The following is a 6,456-nucleotide window of genomic DNA, read 5'->3' as shown; positions in this document are numbered from 1 at the left end:
CAGCATTGAACCACAGGACAACCAGGACTTGAACATTTATGTATACCAGTGGTTCCTAAACGTTTTATTTTTTATATTTTTTTGTCTCAGGGCACACCTATAAATATTATATATATTTTTCAGTCCATAGTCTGCACATCACAAAGCTGCTAGGAGCATCACAGTAGAGATGAAACCACAAGCCAGTAGGCTACGTTTAAATACCGGTATGTATTAGTTGTCCCGGATAACAGGCCAACTCTTAATGTTATGCCCTGACACCACTGATTTGCAACATCATGCAACCATTATGGCAGTTGCAAAGAGTTGCTTTGGTGCGGTTGACCTTAGAACAGTTTTGTTGCAAGGAGTTGCATGGCGAATCATTAGTGTAAAATTCAATTCAATTCAATAAAACACAGGAAAATATATATATATTAAGATTAAGTTGTTGGGGGAGGACCCTCAGACCCCGTTTAGGGAATCTCCCCCCTACCCCCTTAAAAAAAATAGAAATAGAAATCTTATTGGTTCTGACATTCCAATGTTGCCAACCCTGCATATGGTCTAGTGGACTGATGATTGGTCTCTTAGTTCAGAGCAGCCATGTTCAAATCCCAATTCTCCCATAGGTCACTGCTCTTTTACTTGGACCTTTTCAAGGTTCAATTACAAAATAATTACTCAAGAGCACTCAAAAGTTAGTGAAAGATGGAGTAGTGGTCTAAAGATCAGACTCTCATTGCTGATGTTCCATGTACAAATCTCAGTCCTCCTTGTTGTTTTACTTTGACATTTTCATGGGTAAAGTACAAAATAATTACTCAAAACAAAAGCACCTGATGTTCTTTAGATTGGAGATGGTGTAGTGGTCTAAAGATCAGACTTTAGGTGTAGAGGTTCTGTGTTCAAAACCCAGTTACCCTCCTAATTGCTGATGGTAAAAGACAGTAAACATCAGAATCTAAGATATACGATACTAACGAGATTCCGAAAGTAATGTCTCAAGATGGGCGGTGACAAAAGGAAGAAGAGAAAAGGAGGCAGAGAAGAAAGGGAAAAGCAACAAAACAAATATTATTTTTTTTATTAAAATTTTAAGCTCCTCCCTCTACCACCTGAGAGAGGCTGGCTAAATCCATCCGACTCTTCTTATGGCCAAAAAATTTAAACTGCTATAGCCTGGATTCAAACCCCCAACCTTCTGCTTACAAGTCCTGTGTGTTCCAGGTCTTTCACACTGAATAAACATTTTGGGTCATATTTGAAGTCGACATTAAATATTCGCATATTTAATGTGGTGTCCTGTTTTTTTCCATCATAAAGCTCATTGGAGAAAGTTTTTTCTAATCAAACAGATTTGCTCTTGAGTTTTTACATACATTTTGGTCTTTACATTAAAATAATTAATGGCTATAAGGTTTCAGACGGTGTCGTACTACACCCAAATGTACATGTTTAACTGAAAAATATCAGTCATGGCATGCAGCATCTCACATTAATGAACAATTATAAGCTAGCTGAGACACATAGTTATCAACTGCATTCAGTTTTTAACAGATTTTACAGCATCCTGTATTTTTTACTTACATAAAATAGATTCCAACCACTTCCATTCCATGTCTTTGTTACGACATAAAGATAGATAGATAGATAGATAGATACCTTTATTATCCCAAGGGGGAAATTTAGTTAAAAAAAAATTATTAGAGAAGTAAATTATTTTAGTAAATAAAAACCTCACCTCAACCATTAATAAAGGCTATGCGCATGCATAAAGCGAATGGCATATTGAGTGGCAAATTGAGTGTCAATGTGAGTGGCAAAGTGAGTTTAACATTGTTTAACATTGTTTAATGCAATCAGATAGGACCTTTCTGTTTGGATGTATGGGCTGTCAAGGCAAGAAAGTAGTGTTTTTCCACTCAATAGGCGTTCCAGCATAACTTCTGGGTATGATGATGATGTCACACACATACCCTCTATATAGTAAATAAAACTCATATCATAGGACACAATATATCCCATGATAACATATAATATCATAGGACACAATATATCCTATGACAACATATAATAATACTATCAAAAACATGAACCTAACTAACCCTATGTCGTCAAAAAACACAACAAGGTGGGTTTTGATTTAATTTCTTTATTGACACAAATGTATATTAATAAACGCCTCTCAAAAGGATTTCGATTTAGTTTAGTGTGTGTGTGTGTGTGTGTGTGTGTGTGTGTGTCTGTGTGTGTGTGTGTGTGTGTCTGTTGGGAGGAGAGCAGATATAATTACTAGAAAAGAAAATTTCTAAGAAATTTTAAGTGTGCCTGCAGCTCGCTAAGTCTGTGCAACCTTGTGTAGCGGTTGGTGTTAGTGTTTCGTTTTGAGAGGGTCGTTCCCCCTGAAAAACACGTTTTGGCATGAAACGGTTACGTTTTGGCATGAAACGGTTACGTTTTGCGCGTTTGTGGTGCCCCCTATATGTTCAGTATAGCGCCCCCCACTTGTGGTTAAAATTTGGTGTTGACTGGATGTTTCGTTTGTGATTTATGGCTACTTCTTACAAAACGGGCTCCTCCCGCTAACTTTGGAACCCTGTTACGGAAGAACGGTATGGACTATCAAAATATCGTTTAAATATGTTTATCGCATGAGTCCATAGATCGTGTGTATCGATTTTTGTGACATTTGGAGAAAATATGTAGGAAAAGGAGCAAAAGTGTGTTTTGAAGAAAATTCAAAATGGCGGAAAATCTATCCTGACGCAAATGGGCGTGGCCTATATGAGGAGATGCGTCATGACCCAAGGAATCCAGGGAAAAAGGAATTTTAATTTTCCGACCCACGGTTCAAGAGTTACAGGCCGAAAGGTAAAGTGGACTGTTATAGCGCCACCATGAGGCCAACTGATGAAATTATTTTTTATTTAATCCTTGATATCATTATAAATCTCCTCTCCAAGTTTTGAAACTGTAGCCCCTATGGTTTGCGAGAAAAAAAATATTGAATGTGAGTTTTTGCGATTCCCATTATAAGTCAATGGGTAAAATTAATTCACTAATAAATTAATATCAATTAAACTATACAACTTTTCTCTTAGAATAGTAATAGCACCCCATTCCCGGCCGAGCCGCACGTTTTGATGTATATATTGCGGCGGTGGCGTAAATCGTGCGGCACTTATTACGTGCCGAAATTTTGTGGCGACATTATGTACTTACTTACTTACTTAACACTTATGTTGCAATGATTTTTTTCTCTTCAATGTCTCGCGTTGCCATGGTTACCATAGACTTCCATGTAATTGTGCAATTGTGTAAAAAGTGCACACCCATGCCTAGATGATGCACCACGTGTGTAGATGCTGTTCACAGCTTTCAAACAAAAGAATCCGCTTGGAAATCCGTTCAGGCATTCATGATTTATGGGCCATTATGTTTTCTTCAGGTGTAAACAAACATGGCTGCCATGTTTGAAAGAATGGGTTGGTATGGGGGTTAAACATGCAATTTCGCGATCGCGATCATGCCTAATACATTTCTGGAGGTCCAAAAAAAAATTTTGAAAAAAAAAAATTGATTTTTTTTTTTCTTTTTTTTTTTTTCAAAAACGGCCCAAACTCGGGAAACTCGGGGTTGGCACAGCGTTGGTATCAATACAAACTCGGGAAACTCGGGGTTGGCACCAGATGTGTTAAGTATGGCGGATTACAATAAGTGTTTTGCCATTGCATGGCAGGCACACTTAATTACAGGAAAACAAAATCAATAATACATTAATGAATAACATTTCCAATTAACGATTCAATTCAAATAACATTAACAATATGGGTGTATAGAACCTGTTTTCAATATCCCAAATAGTGTTGTTTTGTGGTGTTAAGGGCAGTTCACATAGTGAACCATATAGTCATAGTTATAGTGTGAATGGCCCTTTGATGTTAGGGTAAATTCTTGTGGTGTTAGGAGATATTTGTATGGTGTGTGTGTGGGTTAAATTCTTACCATCTGGTAACACTCTAACATCATGGTGTGGTCTCTGGTCTCAGAGAGGGTAACTTTGTATGGTGTGTGGGTTCAATTCATACCCTCTGGGGTAACACTAACATGGTGTGGTCTAGTAGAGAAGGTTAAATTCTTACCCTCTGGTAACACTCTAACATGGTGTGGTCTCATAAAGAAGGTGGAGTTCTCTGCATCAGCATCAGGATCCTGACCCACTCCCTCAACAATGGATCCACCCTGAAGGTCAAACACAAAGGTCATTAACTGATGCAAATGTATAATGAATTCCTTTCAACAGTAGAATAATGATCAGATACTATAGCTATAGACAGTTATATCTATAATTCATCAAAGGACACATTTTATAGTATAATTACTCAAGATTCCTTGTTCCCTGTTGTCTCAATCTGAAGGGGTCAAAGAAGGGCTACTTTGTTGATTTTCTTTTACCTTGCACATCTGGTTACATTTGGTAATGTGAGTTATTTGTGTTTTGTTCAGAGCATACACCTGACAAAAGACCATTGATATTAAGTATTGATAATGATAGTTATGGTCCGACGAAAAGCACATTTTGTCAGGAGATATAGTCGGCCCTTTGGTGTTTTCATATTTTCTAATGTGGCTCCCTTTGAAAAAGGTTTGGACCCCCCTGATTTAGGAGGTCTAAATCGGCCTCAAATCTTAATGGAAGGAGAACGGCCCTTTGTGAGTGATTCAGATTGTAACTCTAAAGTACGCCTGTGTTGAAAGAGGTTATAACTCACATTCATTTATAATTAGTGACTGCCAATTGCTGCCAATTGCTATACAGCATATACCCTAGAACACTCACAGTCATGGTTTTCCTTTGTTTTAGTAAAATAGTCTGATAACAACAAAATAATGCTCAATTTGGGGCAGAGGTTCTTCCTTGACCTACTGGGAGTGTGCATGCAAAGTTTGAGCTGCACTCGCACATGCGCACACAGTGTGAAGTGAGCGGTGCTATTTATGAGTTAATTTTCATTAAGTGTCCCGCAAAGCTTGGCCAATGTGACCCTGGGTGTACAACACACTTTGAGCGTTTGTGCCAAGATGTAGGCTAGATGTAGGCCACGCTTCACGTCCCGGACAGAGCCAGATGTTGGAGCTTATCTCCTTCCAGGAGCACGCTTATAAACAGTATCTGTCAGGGATGTGCTGGGCACCTGATTCAGCCCGGGAAAAAGAGTTGGAGAGGCCCTCATTGCGCGCTACAGAGAGAGATATCTCTCTAGAGCGCTGCTGCTAAAAAAATCACACTCGTGTGAACTGAGCGGTGGTGTGTGTGTGTGTGTGTGTGTGTGTGTGTGTGTGTGTGTGTGTGTGTGTGTGTGTGTGTGTGTGCAACAGCGCCCCTCCCTTAACATGTGTGGTCAGAAAAGGTTACTGCAGGAGTGCAGGCTACGGACACGGAGACAGACAGACAGACAGACAAACAGACAGACAGACAGACCCACACACACGGCCACGTATAGGAGCGTTGTGACCACCGCTCAAAAATGTTTTTCTGGGTATTTTCCTCCTGTATAGAAAGTCAATGGGAGCCCAACTTGATTTGGCCGCTGTGGCGATCCCGAAGGTCGTCGGCTCGGGCGCCCTAGCTAAATCATTAGAGCAAGCCCTGGGCTACATCTGTGCAAAATGTTGCGCTTTAAGACAAATTTGCACGAAATTAGCATTTGCTCCCCTTAAATCCCCACACTAGGTTTGATCATGGCACCTCTGAGCCAAAGAACTAATCATTAGACCACTATACCACCTCTCAGGCTCTCTTGACAAAGACTCTTATTTAACATCCTTTTTTCTTTTTCAAGGCTAGGAGAAGAAAAAAACACTTCAAAACACTAAGGCCATGCTACACGGAGCTGGATATTTCTGAAGCTAGACATTTTTTGTGCTGTTGGGGCTTGCAGCCACATGAAGCTGGATATTTCAGCCGCGAAGCTGGATATTTTTTAAACCGGATAAATAAGTGCAGACATTGAAAAATATCCGATTCACTGGATCCGTGTAGACACGGTACCCGGATATCTCTTAAGATATCTCTTAAAGTGAAATAATCAAGTATAATAAATATACTTAGTTACTTTACACCACTGGTAGCCATACTTCAATGGTCACAGGTATCTTGGATACTCCTATGGTCTTTATTGACACATTGTCCAGTGTATATTAGCTGGGACCACCCCGATGGATGCACAAGCAAAATCAATGGTCTCTCTCTTGTCCCCCATCTCAATCTGAAGTCTATCTGAAGCAACCTCTCCAACTCTGTCCTACTTATGACCCGAAAAGCATATTTTGGCTAACATCCTGAACAACAACCAAAGCACTGATAAAACTGCAGTGAAACCGCAAGCACTGTGGTTCATTGTGCTCTCTTGGGTTGTCCCAAGATCACCGGTTCAAACCCCTGCAAGATTGTCCTTCTTTTGACGCCAATGA

The sequence above is a fragment of the Nannobrachium achirus genome, assembly GCF_963921795.1.
Source record: "Nannobrachium achirus genome assembly, chromosome: 15".
Lineage (NCBI taxonomy): Eukaryota > Metazoa > Chordata > Actinopteri > Myctophiformes > Myctophidae > Nannobrachium > Nannobrachium achirus.
The sequence above is the reverse complement of the archived record's forward strand: the minus strand, read 5'-3'. Positions refer to the sequence as shown.